The following is a 13,711-nucleotide window of genomic DNA, read 5'->3' as shown; positions in this document are numbered from 1 at the left end:
CCTTACCCCAAACCTAGTCTCTGCTCCAAGATTTCCTGAAACATACTGGTTAGTTTGGAGGCTCCCACTGCTGATCACATCCGACCAAAGTAGGCCAGTGGGTAAAGTCAGATGGGGAATTGGGGAGGCAGTTGTTAGGAGTAATGAGATAAGAGATAGAAAAAGAGAAAGAGAGAGAGAGGGAAATAAGGAGGGGAGAAGAGGGAGAGACAGAAAGAAAAAGAGAGAGCGCCATTAGCCACAAGTGCAATAAATGGCCAAAGTGTGAAGTAGCTTTAAAAAACTAAACCCTGGTGCCCCAAATATAAAGATTAAAAAGGGAGGCTACGGGCTGGAGTGATAGCACAGCAATAGGGCATTTGCCTTGCACACAGCTGACCCAGGACAGACCTGGATTTGCTTCCCTGTGTCCCAATTGGTTCCCTTAGTCAGAAGCGATTTCTAAGTACATAGCCAGGAGTAACCCCTGAACATCACCAGTGTGGCAAAAGAAGGGGTTGGTGGTGGCTAGAGAGATAGGACAGTGGGTAAGGCATAAGTCTTGCATGTGGCCATCCTGGGTTCAAGCCCTGAAAACCTATATAGTTTCCCTAGCACCACTAATAGTAATTTCTGAGTGCAGAGCCAGGAATAACCCCCAAGCAATGCTGGATATGGCCCCCAAACCAAACAAAAACTGAATTTAATCTCAGACCACACAAATAGAAATGCAATGCTCAAATGATGGGCATTATAGCCTTCAAGCTTTTATCACTATTTAGAGTAAATCTACTTTTAAAAACATGAAGTCATGTTGGATAGATTTCATATACATTTTTGGAAGATATTATATGTTTTAGGGTACACTTTCAAACTCCTCCAACTCGGTCCCGAGGACCCTCTCCCACTCTGCTCCCACCCTCCACCCCCTATTGGCAAACTTGGCTTTATAGTTAGAGGTTTTAGGGTTTCTTTCATGTTTCTTTGATCTTTTGCTTTGTTTCTTTATATTCCACATTTGAGTGATTTATCTCGTGTTGGCGTTTGTTTTTCTACTTTTAAGTAATTTCTGCTTAGCATAATCTCTTAAAGCATGTCTTAACATGTTCAGGTCTTGAAATCATCATTATGTTTCAACTCTTGGAGGAGTGGAACGTACACCTTGTACAGGTGAATAAACTATGGTGACTGTCTCTACCATTTTATTTTGCTATTACCCTCAAACAAGACAGGATATTTTTGTTTCCCTAAAAGACTGCTTCTTAGGCAATCAAGTCCCAGCTCCCCTCATCAAGAGAGTAATGTTATAGAGAGAAGAGGGGTAGGAGAGAAGATTGGGCTTTTCCTTTACTACTCTAGGTCAAATATTCTGCATAATATGGTGCCAGAGATTTCCTTAGAAGCAAGGGAATCCTGAGCAGAGGCAAGCGCATCACAAAGGCAGATTCACAGGTCTTTCTAAGCAGAATCATTAAGCTGATATCCGCACCTAAAAGCCCATCCTCCATGAAGCTTACCTACTGCTAAAATATTTTTTTTTTTGCAGTAAAGATGAGGAACAGGAAGATCATCCATGACAGGAAGCTTGCGATTGAGAGTGGTGAGGGCAGTTAGGGCAGAGAAAGGTCCATTATGATAATGATAGTTAGAATTTATCACTCTAGAGAAGAACTGGGTGCTAAAAGGGAATAATGTGGCATGAATGGTTCCCTTTAATTAATGAAAGTGCAAACCACAGTGTCAAAAAGAGGAGAGAGAGAGAGAGAGAGAGAGAGAGAGAGAGAGAGAGGGAGGGAGAGGGAGAGAGAAGAGAGAGAAGAGAGAGGGAGAAGGAGAGAAGGAGAGAGAGAAAAGCAAAATGCCTCCCTCAGAGACAGGCATGAAAATGGATGGATAGGAGGGAACCAGGGACATTAGTGGTAGCAAAAGTGCACTGGTAGGGCTGGAGAGATAGTGGTAGGGTATTTGCCTTATACTCGGCTGACCCAGGACAGACCTGGGTTCAATTTCAGGCATTCCATATGGTCCCCCAAGCCTGCCAGGAGTGATTTCTGAGCACAGAGCCAGGAGTAATTTCAGAGTGCTGCCAGGTGTGGCCCAAAAGCCAAAAGCCAAACAAACAGACAACAAACAAAAAAGTGCACTGGTAAAGGATAGTGTACATTCTATGACTGAAACTCAACTATGAACAATTTTGTAACCATGTACTTAAAAAAGAAATTATTAAAAAAAATAAATTCATTCTTCTGGGGCCGAAGAGAGAGCACAGCAGTAGGGTGTTTGTCTTGCAAGCGGCCAACCCAGGTCAGATGTTGGTTCGAATCTTGGCATCCCATATGGCCCTCCGTGCCTGCCAGGAGTGATTTCTGAATAATCCCGAGTGCTGCCAAACACACACACACACACACAGACACACACACACACACACACAGACAAAAAATTTCATTCTTCTACCCTGCTCATTTTTTTTTCTAGATAGTAGCCTAAACGAGTACACTCAGATCTAAAGCAGGAGTTTCTGGTGTTGCTGCCCAAAGGAAGCTGTCAGGTGAGCTGAATAGGTGAGCAAGTTCCCAGAGATGACTTGTATGTCTTCCCACACCCTTCAGTGATCTCCTGTCTAGAGCACTTTGGTCTGAAAGGCAGAAGGCTATGATGTTTCAGGAGGCACCCACAGGGCTTGATGATGATGTTCCATGTATCGCCTGGATCCATGTTGAGCAGCAGACCTAGGGTTTTCTCGGGGCTTTCATGGCTCAATTCTATCCAGAGTCTTCATTTCATTTGGGGAGGGGTTCCTTTTTTTTTGGTTTTTGGGTCACACCCGGCACTGCTCAGGGGTTACTACTAGCTCTATGCTCAGAAATTGCCCCTGGAAGGCACGGGTGACCATATGAGATGCCGGGATTGGAACCACCGACCTTCTGCACGCAAGGCAAACACCTTACCTCCATGCTATCTCTCCAGCCCCTCACTGGTGTTTTTAACAAAGTGGGCTAATAGGCCAGTGCAGGCCTCCTTGGCAGTGATGGGGCCCTCCAGGGTCATACCTGCCAGTACTGTGGATCTCCAGGCCTGCACCCCAGGAATGTTCATCAGACTGTTTAGTGCTGGGAATTGAAACCAGGGCAGGTGCATGTTAGGCCTGCTTCCTACCTGCTGTATTATCCCTGGGCCTAGATTTCTTTATTTTTACTATGTCTTCTTCTTTTTTTTTTTTTTTTTTTTTTGGTTTCTTGGGCCACACCCATTTGATGCGCAGGGATTACTCCTGACTAAGTGCTCAGAAATTGCCCCTGGCTTGGGGGACCATATGGGATGCCGGGGGGTGGGGGGAAATAGAACCACGGTCCTTTCTTGGCTAGTGCCTGCAAGGCAGACACCTTACCTCTAGCGCCACCTCAACGGCCCCCTTTACTATGTCTTCTGATAATTGGATTTCATGCTGTTTCTCTGTCTCAGCATTATTAAAATGGTAAGATGAGATACTGAGTTGACAGGGCTCAGAAACTTATAGCAATGGCATGTCACTGGTGACGGATTCCTGTGAAAGCTGTCACTTACTGCTCCTTCAGGAACCTACTTTGATCAGGAGAGAAAACTTTCAAAAGCTTTAGGACCATTTTACATTTTCAGTTTATCTGGATGTACAAGGACCCAGAGTCATTCATTTTTCTAATTGAATGAACCCTCCCCTCCCAGCTCAAACCTTCTGTGAAACTCCATCTTCATAGAGTCAACAGATTTGTGCTTCGGGGGTTACACCTGGTAGTGCTTATAGTCTACTCCTGGCTCTGCACTCAGGGGTTCCTCTTGGAAGTGCTTAGGGCACCATCAATGCCAGAAATTGAACCTGGACCTCCAGAATTGCAAAGCATGAGCTCAACTCTTTGAGTTCTTTCTGGCCTGAGTCAGTTGGCATACTGACTGGCATTTCTTTCTTTCTATCTTTTTTTTTAAACCACATTTGGCAATATTGAGGGGTTACTCCTAGTTTTGCACTTAGGAATTAGTCCTAGCAGTGCTCCGGAGACCATTTAGGAATCAAGTGATTGAACCCAGGTTGGCTATGTGCAAGGCAAGCTTTGTACCCACTGTACAAGCTTTGTACCACTGACTTTCAAAATGAGTAAGTTCCTGCCCTCCAGGAATATACAGCTTGGTCATATCACTTACCAGAGGAAATGAATCCCAAACAAATTGTGTCTGCCTATCTCATTTATGCACCAACTCTGCTGGTTCTGTCCTGGCACTCATTTATCATTATTATCTGCATCTCTGCTTTCTTCACACACTAAGTTACATTGTTCCAGATTATTCTCTTGGTCATAGACGATGGCCTTGCCAAGAACACTTTCATGAAATTAGAAGGCCAGCCAAAAACTAATGATGACTATGTCTTTCAAAAGAGTCTTAAGGAAATTTTGTAGAGCCATGTTTTTAATTGCCAGAAGACTTCTCTAAAAATGTTCACATGCTTGGGCATGGGCAATAGCGCAGCAGGTAGAGTGTTTGCCTTGCATGTGGCCAGCCTGAGTTTGATCTCTAGCACACCCTGCGGTCTTCTTATAAGCCCTCCAGGAGTGAACCCTGAGCACAGAGCTAGGAGTAAGTCCTGAGCATATGTCAGTGTGTTCCCCAAACAATTTCAGTTTCACACAGCTTTATCTTCATGACTTACACTTTAAATTGGACTTTTTCAGAAAATGAGCAGACAACAAAACACTATACCTTATTTAGATGTCACCTGCTCTTCCACACATATTCTCCTGTTCCAGAATCCAGTCCCAACTGTGCATCACACTTAGTCATCATGTCTCTCAGTCTTCTCGGATTTGTAACAGTTGCTCAAATCATCTGCTCATGACCTTGACCATGCCAAGGGCTGCTGGCTCTATGCCCAGATGCATGCTTCCCAGTCTGGTTGGCCGGATATTTTTCTCATCATCAGATAGGAAAAATGGATGTTTGGGTAAAAGCCCCACAGAGATAAACCCCTTCTCTCACAGGACAGGGGCCAGGATACAATGATCACAGACATCACTGATGATGTCAGCTTTGCCACTTGTTTAAGGAAGTGGTTTCCAGACTCATCCACCAGAAGTTGCTATATTTGCATCTTCCTAGTCTCCCTTGTTGGGAAGAGGGTCATGATATCAAGCACACCCTAAGTTTCACCTTCTGGAGAGGAGAGAATCTACATATATGATTTGGATGAATGCTTTCTGGAACAGAAGCAAAATGCAGTCTCTATGATGACAGTAAAACTCAACCTCGTACTACATTCTATTCTTTCAGTGTACTTTGGGAACATTAGTTAATTAATCCTAATCAGACATTATTGCTGAATAGAACCTATTCTCACTTCAGTGGTCTGTAAATAGAACCGTTTTTCTAAAGCTCATCCATCTTTACCTCCCTGTCAGATGAGATTAATATAGTTAATGGTGGTGATATCTATGAAGTCTGTATCTATGAATATGTTCTAAGGAGCTTATCCTCAGAGGCTCAGCATGAGGAACTTTCTACAAATATTTCACTTTGTGTTTTCTGTCTTTCCTGTGGAGCATTATTCCAAGTCATTTAAAAGAACATTTTTGTAAGAATTGCCTTGGATTTTATTTTATCTATTTATTACATTACAATCTCTAAATGAAACAGCTTTTTCAAAGGAGCGCAAAGCTGATTATGATAGTTAAGTAGGCAGTATCTACATTCTCAAAAGACTTCGGTCTCTTTCTGAGTTGGCTTCCAATAGAATGGCTTAGTTTAGAATGAGTCTGTCTTGGATTCTCTTTAGTAGAACACATTGTATTCATCCCTTAGTGCACTCTGCCTTGGGAAATCATCATTTTCCACTGATACACATTTTTGCTTTTCCACAACCACACACTAAATGTGTTGGGAGAACATTTTGAGTTGGAAGTCTCCTTTCCTGACCAGTTTGTGGCATTTGTTGTTGTGTATCCCATATCCTTTCTGTCTTTTATTTTGTCCAATAAAAGTCCAGTGTTTTCAGTACCCTCCCAGTTTAACAATCTACTTCCCCAGGAGAAGTCTAATCACCCTTAGGCCCTGGGGCAGGTTTGTTTGACTTAAGAGCATTCACCGATCTTTTCATGATTAGCTTTGCAGTATGCATATTATTCCCAGAGCCATGGCAATTTTCTTCCCTGAGCCATGGGAATTTCCTCCCCTGGAACCTAGAGAGAGATAAAGAGGGAGGGAGGGAGAGAAGTAAGAGAGAGAGAGGAAGAGAAGACAGACAAGACAGAGACAGAGACCGTAGTCCCCTGTCCTTCTATGTGTGTAGCTATCAAGGTAAGGTTGGAGGATCCACTGCCCAGATCTTGCTTTAACAAGATGTAAATAAACTTTATGAAGGAAGTTAAAAAAAAATAACAGTGAAGCACTGCTATGCACTTACTAGAATGAGACAAATCCAGCATACTGACAGCACAAATGCTGGTGAGAACATGGAACAACAGGAACTCCCATTCATTGCAGGTGGAGATGCCAAGTGGTACAGCTACATAGGAAGACACCTTGGATATTTCTAACAAACTGGACATGCTCTTACCATATGACCTAGCAGTCATACTCCCTGGTATTTGCCTCAATTAATTGAAAATGATCTATGCCCAAACATTGCATAATACTCAGAATTGCTAAAACTTTGGCAGTAGGCCAAATGTTTTTGGGTGGGTAAATGGATCAATAAACCAGCGTTCATTTAATTCTGTTTCTTAACTGTATTTCCAACTATGGTCTCCTTTCGATTTGGTTTCTTTCTTTTGCTTTCCTACCCCATCCTGTCCTACCTGTTTGCCCCCTAGTCTCGAAGGTATACAAAAACAAATTTTGTATATGTCAGAAGGTGTTAGGAAATATGTAATTTATTGTTACTCTCTGATTTTTTACATAAAGGTATTTTTTTGAATGTTGTTTTGAATTGCTGTTTTTGGTCTTGTTCATTGGGCAAAGATTAAAATGAGAAATTGTGGTGTGGTAATTGGGTTTGTATTGTGTTTGTGAGACCATGTCATAGACTCTGAGGTCTGGGTCTGGTCTACTTTGTACTCTCCTCCTGCATGAGAATATGTGCAATTCTGACCCAGAGCTGCTTGTTCTTCAGCCCTTTCACCCTCCCACTGCTATGCCCCTTCTCCCACCTCCTGCCGGGCAGTCTCTTGGCAGGCATGCACTCATCTGTTTGCACAGAGAGAGGCTGAGAGTCTGACCCAGTTGAATTGGTTCAAGCAAGGCGGATGTACCTCTCAACTGCTGAAGGCTGCCTGGAGCACCAGTTTCACCTTCTCCCTAGTGTCTTAGAAATTTTTATGGTATTCACTTTTTAAAAATTATAGCTAATTTTGGGGGAATTTATTTGTATTGGTTTGCAATACTATATAAATTTCAGAGGTACAGTTTCATGTCCCTCTACGCCTGTCTATCAGTCTTATTGTAAACCCAGATTTCTAGTGTTATTCCTATGATTAGATCCATCCCCTCTACTGATTGCTCCCAGTTCTTCTTTCCGTATCCCTCCTGGTAACCATCACTCTTGGCCTAGGAGTTGTTTTTGTTAGTTCACCTGCTTTGGTTATTTGCATTCTGCATATTTCTTTTACTTTTGACTTATATCACTAAGCAAAATCACCTCAAGTTACACTCAGGTTGTCACAAGAGGAAAGTTCTCATTATTTGTAGCAGCTGAGTAGTACTCCTCTGAGCACAGTTACCACAGCTTCTTTATCCAGTCCTCTATGGAGGCCATAAATAAGTTACCATCATGTTTGGCTATTGTGAATCATGCTGTTATGTACATAGGTTGCATAAATCTTTGAGTTAGTGTTTTTGGAAAAATGTCAGGAGTGATATTGCTGAATCATATACCTTTCCTTTCCATTTCCTTTCCTCCCCTTTTTTCCCTTCCCTCTCCTTCCCTCCTCTGCCCTTCCCTTCCTTTTCTTTTCCTCCCCTCCCCTGCCCTGCCCTCCCTTCCTCTCCTCTTCCCTTCCCTTCCCCACCCAGCAATGCTCAGGGACTATTTCTGGCTCTGTGTACTTCCGGTGGTGCTTGGGGGTCCATGTGGGTTACTGGGGATTGACCCTGGGTTGGCCACATACAAGGCAAAAATCCTGCCCATTTGTACTATTACTTGCCCGCACGCCCTCCCTCCCTCCCTCCCTCCCTCCATCCTCCCTCCCTCCCTCCCTCCCTCCTTCCCTCCCTCCCTCCTTCCTCCCTCCCTCCCTCCCTCCCTCCCTCCCTCCCTCCCTCCCTCCCTCCCTCCCTCCCTCCCTCCCTCCCTCCCTCCTTCCTTCCTTCCTTCCTTCCTTCCTTCCTTCCTTCCTTCCTTCCTTCCTTCCTTCCTTCCTTCCTTCCTTCCTTCCTTCCTTCCTTCCTTCCTTCCTTCCTTCCTTCCTTCCTTCCTTCCAAACACACAGGCTTACACATAGCCATGGAAGAGATAAACTCAGAAAGTTGTTACAACTTATTAACCAAGATAGATGTCACAGGGACCTTGTGTTCAGAAGAGAGTCCCTCTGGCCCTCGGCTTACATAGAGTTCTAATAAGCTTGATTTGCTTTCCCTCTTCTTAAGGAGATTAGCAACAGCAAATTAGAAGGAATTTGTGGCTGGCATATTCATAGTAAGAAGTGAGGGGGACTCAGAGGGGCACAAAAATCAGACCAAAGAACCTCTAACTCTGGCATTGGTGGAAAAGATTTAAAGAAACCTGAAGCTCAGTGGTTCTCAAGCAGCCTCATTGTTTCAGAGCCCTGGGTTATGTTGATAACGATGACCTGCAGTTCCTGACAGATGATGAAACAAGTTTTCACATGCTTTGTTTAGTGATGTGGGAAAGGACGTGATAAGCCTTAGAATTTCCAACCAAATGGCAATGTGAACATTTGGGTGCTGAAAGTGAGGAATCCCTTTGCTTGTTGATCAGTTGCTTCATATGTTACACTCAGGTCTAGACCAGAGAGTGTACATGAGACTGCACATAATTGTAGCAGCTGATGCTCATGTACTCCCACCTGACTCCTGCTAGATATGGAGTTTGAGGATGATAGATGGACCCTAGACTAAACTTCTTTGGGGAGCAGGTTTGAGTCATGCTCAAGGCTAGCCTAGGGGCTACTCCTGGCTCTGTGCTTCAGGAGTAATTCCTGGTCATGGAACAATATGTGGTGCCAGGACCAAAATGGGGTCAGCTGCATGTAGGACTGAACAATAGCTCTTGTTAATTTTTTTTTTAATTTTTATGAAAGCCATTGTGAATTACAAGTCCTTCATAGCTGTATTTCAGGCATATAGTGATGGTGAATTAGGGCCATTCCCACCACCGGTGTTGACCTCCCTCCACCAGAGTTCCCAGCATGCATCCCACACCCTCATCCTTAGCCCCCTGGTCTACTAATGTAACAGGTCTATTTTGTGTTTAGCTTGTTGTAGTTTGGGTCTCTTGATTCTATTGTTGTATTTAGATATTTAGGTATTTAGATATTTAGTTTGGCTTAGGTATTTAATTCTGACCAATTTTTTTTTTACCCAATGCAGCTGAGGCCACTAGACTTATGGATCCCATTTACATCTTTTTTCTTCTCTTAATTTGTAGAAAGATGTAGAAATATGAGGTAAAACAAAGTGCTTCATTTTTCGAGGTTCTATAAGAAAAAAGGCAGGAGCTCCTATCTAGAAAATATAAATAAAATTTAAAATAGGGGGAGTGAGTGAGTGTGGCAGACTTTTTTTGTTTGTTTGTTTGTTTGTCTTTTTGTTGTTTTTGTTGTTTGCATAGAGACAGTAAATGTTGGGGAAATTAGAAAGGAAATACCCTTGGTCTTCTTTTAGAACAGGGTGTCTTTACCCATAAAGCATTCTGTCATAAGACCTACTACAGACTCCAGGCATACTAATTGTCCAACCCCAAGGTCTTTCTTCATGGTTTGAGGAAAAGTTCTATTCAGTGGCGGTTTTCATAGTCAGTCTTTTGTAATTAGAGATTTTAGTTTTTGCACAGATCCTAGGTTGCAGCTCTTGTTAAATTTTTATGACAAGTCTCTCTCCTCTCTCCTCTCTCCTCTCTCTTCTCTCCTCTCTCTCTTCTCCCCTCTTTTCTCTTCTCTCTCCCTTCTCTCTTCTCCTCTCCTCTCTCCCCTCTCCCATCTTGTTAAATGTTTATGACAAGCATCACCTTTCTCCCTTCGTCCCTCTCCCCTCTCCTGTTCTCTCTTCTACTCCATAGGGAATTTGGCCCCGTTTAAGAAGCTCCATAAGGCCTGGCCATATAGAGTCCTCACTATGAGGAGCAGGGAGTAGGGTGCAGTGGTTTGGGAAGGGCCTGGAGAATAAAATATCTCAGAAAGCCCCAGCTTATTGAGAGTGTGAATGGCAAGCAGAGGGGTTGGAATTTTATGTCTTATGCCCTGGGAATTTATTCCCAGTCCAGAGTGAGGATGCCCATCATTGGAACAGGGCCCAGATGAGGTGATCTGGCAGGCTCAGGTCCTGCATAAAGAGCCTACAAAAATACTGCCTTCTTGACAGCTTAGTCTGAGGATTGGTGGGGGCAGGTCCTTAGGACCATCCCTGCCCTCCCCATGTACTTCATTTTCTCTCTCTTGTCTGTTTCAAAGATCCATCACTGTGGGGTCAGAGAACCTTTTCATAAACTAAACAGTGAATATTTTCAGCTCGATCTCTATTTCTGTAGCCACACTCAGTCCACAAAGCAGCTGTTTCAATAAAACTTTATTTGGAAAAGCAGGTGGTGCCCATGACCTGGTGGACTGATCCTTGGACTGTCACTCTGATTCTTCTTGCAGATCATGGGGGCACTGGTAGAATAAAGCCTCAGCCAGCTTGGGATCCCAAGTGGGCACCTGGTGTGAATTCAAAATAAACTTGGCAGTGTTAAGCCTCTGAGATTGTGATGCTATTACTTTCTGTAATATAATCAATCTTTGTTGAGTGAGGCCGTATCGTCTTTGCATGCAAAGCAACACCAGCTTCATTCACATAATACTCATCATCATGGCTCACAGTTGTTAAACACTATGTGCCAAGCATACTAGAGAGAGGTCCCTCACCAATTTCATGTTGGTGACTGTTTCCTGTTCCCGTGTGACAGGGTATTAATATTATGCCCATTTGCACAGAAAAAAGAAATTAGAAAGGTGAACTGATCTGAAGCTCAAGTCTATGTACTTGAAATCCTAAAATCTTCCTGTTGTCTGTGTCTTGCCTTGAGGGTTATTGGATTGTCTTTTTCCTTTGCTCTTGGCTGTGTGTGATCTTTTGATATGACTCGTGGTGATCCTGTCAGCAGGTGATCCTGTAAGCGGGTTAAGAGAAAAGAGTCTTGCTTCTAGAATTGTGCTGGTTGAAGCAGTGGGGATAGGAGATAAATAGAGGGAAGATGAGGTTTGCAGTGCAGACACTCAGGGAGATGACCAGGCTGAGCCATGTCTGTGTCTGTTTCCATAAGCATCTCCAGTGGCATCTTTCCATTCTTAGCCATGCTCTTGTTCTTCCTTTGAAAGGAAAAAGTAATTCATATTCTGAAAGTGTCTTGAGAAATTGTGTTATTCTCCTTCCTGGTCTGGCAAAACATTCATAGGCTCTGACTGTCATCTTTGATGGTTTTGCAGATAATTTACCAATCTTGTGTTGCAATGACCCAACACTATTTGATCAAATAATAAGAAGCCACATAATGAATTTTTGTATCTTCTGAAGCAACTGTGCAAGATCGCATCCATTGTGTTATTCAATATTCCTGACTTAAAATCCCACTTAATTAGATTTCTGTGGTGTCATGGAAAATCTTTTCTCTTTAAAATGATACCTTTCCCTAATAAAAATAAATGTGAATGACATAACTAGTTATCCCCACTTCCTTCCCTCAGCTTTTGGGAAATAGATTTATTTGGTCCTTAAGAGATCATAGGGGCCGGGCAGTGGCGCTAAAGGTAAGGTGCCTGCCTTGCCTGCGCTAGCCTTGGACGGACCGCGGTTCGATCCCCCGGTGTCACATATGGTCCCCCAAGCCAGGAGCAACTTCTGAGCACATAGCCAGGAGTAACCCCTGAGCGTTACCGGGTGTGGCCCAAAAACCAAAAACCAAAAAAAAAAAAAAGAGATCTTCCCCTTCACTTTTGGGTCCAAGTTTTGTTTTGGAGTTTTTATGGTCAATTGTGGAACATTCTCTTAATAGCAGGGGTGGCGAACAAGTTCAATACGAAGAGCCAACATTTTAAACTGTGAGAGTCAGAGAACCACACCACGCAGTCAACTGCCAAAACAAACACTCACACAAAAGCATATAATTTTAACAATAATATATTCAACACATATTGCATTTTGCTATTTTGAGTGAGGGTCAAAATCCTGCAGTGATGGTGAGGGTGTGCTGTGTCCTCCACGCTAAGAACTAACGGCAAAATGTGACCCAACATGTGATACACGGGTCCCCCGCTTGCTGGCCCGTGCAGTTGTTTCCGAGGGATGGAGATGGGAGGATGCAGCCTGGAGGCGGGAGGGGCTCCGCACTCGGAGATCTCTCCTCAGAGGTCCCTCCTCAGAAGCAGCAGAACAAAATCCAAACTTGGCGAAGAGCCACAGTATACAAAATAATAAGAGGCAAAGAGCCGCGTTCATTTCACCACCCCTGTCTTACAGGTTACTGAAGGATGGAAATTACCAACGAAACTTATGGCCACAACTTGCAAGTCAGTTCAAGGTAGACAAGGTACATTGGGTGTCAGCCACCATGGGTGAGCAGTGTGTAGTGGCATCAGGGATCTCACTGTGCCATGTCAATTGCAGGTCCGGGTGGGGTGTCTCTGAGAGTTGGGCCACCAAAAACCTTAGAGACACTTGGGAAATACAGACTTGCCTGCTACTCCATGGTCAGTGAATCTTTGTTAAGCTCCTTACATGCCTGTTTCAGTGGTTCAGGTGGAACCTGGAACTTCATAATACTTGGCATAGTTAGTAACCCCCAATCTGCTTTTATAGTCTCTCCTGGGATACAACAGACTGGGTGCTCATGTCCTCTTGATTTTCCTGCTTCATCTGGATGAAGATGGATATGCAGGCTCAGTCAGTAAGAGGCAAACTAAGATCTGAACAGGCAATTTGAAGCTGACAACCACACTCTTTCTACTATTTGTCTTCTTTCTTCGGGGAGAGGTTTTCAAGTAGAAGGCCTAGGGTCCCCTTCTGGTATTATTTGCTTCTTGTTTTGGGGGGTGGGGATTGGGGCTCAGCAATTCTGGGTGCTACTCTGACTGTGCTCAAGGGTCATTCCCAGTATATCACGGGAATGAACCTGAGTTGGCTGCAGGCAGGGCAGGTACCTTTACCCCTGAATTATTTCTCTAGCTCCAGTATTCACTGCTTCTCCTCCTCCTCTTCTTTTTCTTCTTCCTCCTCCTCCTCCTCTTTTTCCTCTTCCTCTTCTTCTTCTTCTTCCTTCTCTTCCTCCTTTTCCTTCTCTTCTTCCTCTTCTTCCTTCTCCTCTTCCTCCTGTTCTTTTCATTTTGGGAGGGGGGTCACACCCGATAGCACTCAGGGGTTACTTCTGGCTCTATGCTAAGAAATTACTCCTGGCAGGCTCAGGGGACCATATGGGATGCTGGGATTAGAACCACTGTCTTTCTGCATGCAAGGCAAATGCCCTACTTCCATGCTATCTCTCTGGCTCCCCTCCTATTCT

General features: G+C 43.8%; 1 protein-coding gene across 1 annotated transcript in view; it reads left to right on the top strand.

Moving 5' to 3' along the window:
• Window positions 1-13,711, top strand: part of MAPK4 (mitogen-activated protein kinase 4) — a 137,950-nt gene that overhangs the window by 29,409 nt on the left and 94,830 nt on the right. The window lies entirely within an intron of this gene.

This window comes from Suncus etruscus, chromosome 10 (assembly GCF_024139225.1).
Source record: "Suncus etruscus isolate mSunEtr1 chromosome 10, mSunEtr1.pri.cur, whole genome shotgun sequence".
Classification (NCBI taxonomy): Eukaryota; Metazoa; Chordata; class Mammalia; order Eulipotyphla; family Soricidae; genus Suncus; species Suncus etruscus.
This window is presented reverse-complemented; position numbering and strand designations above follow the sequence as displayed.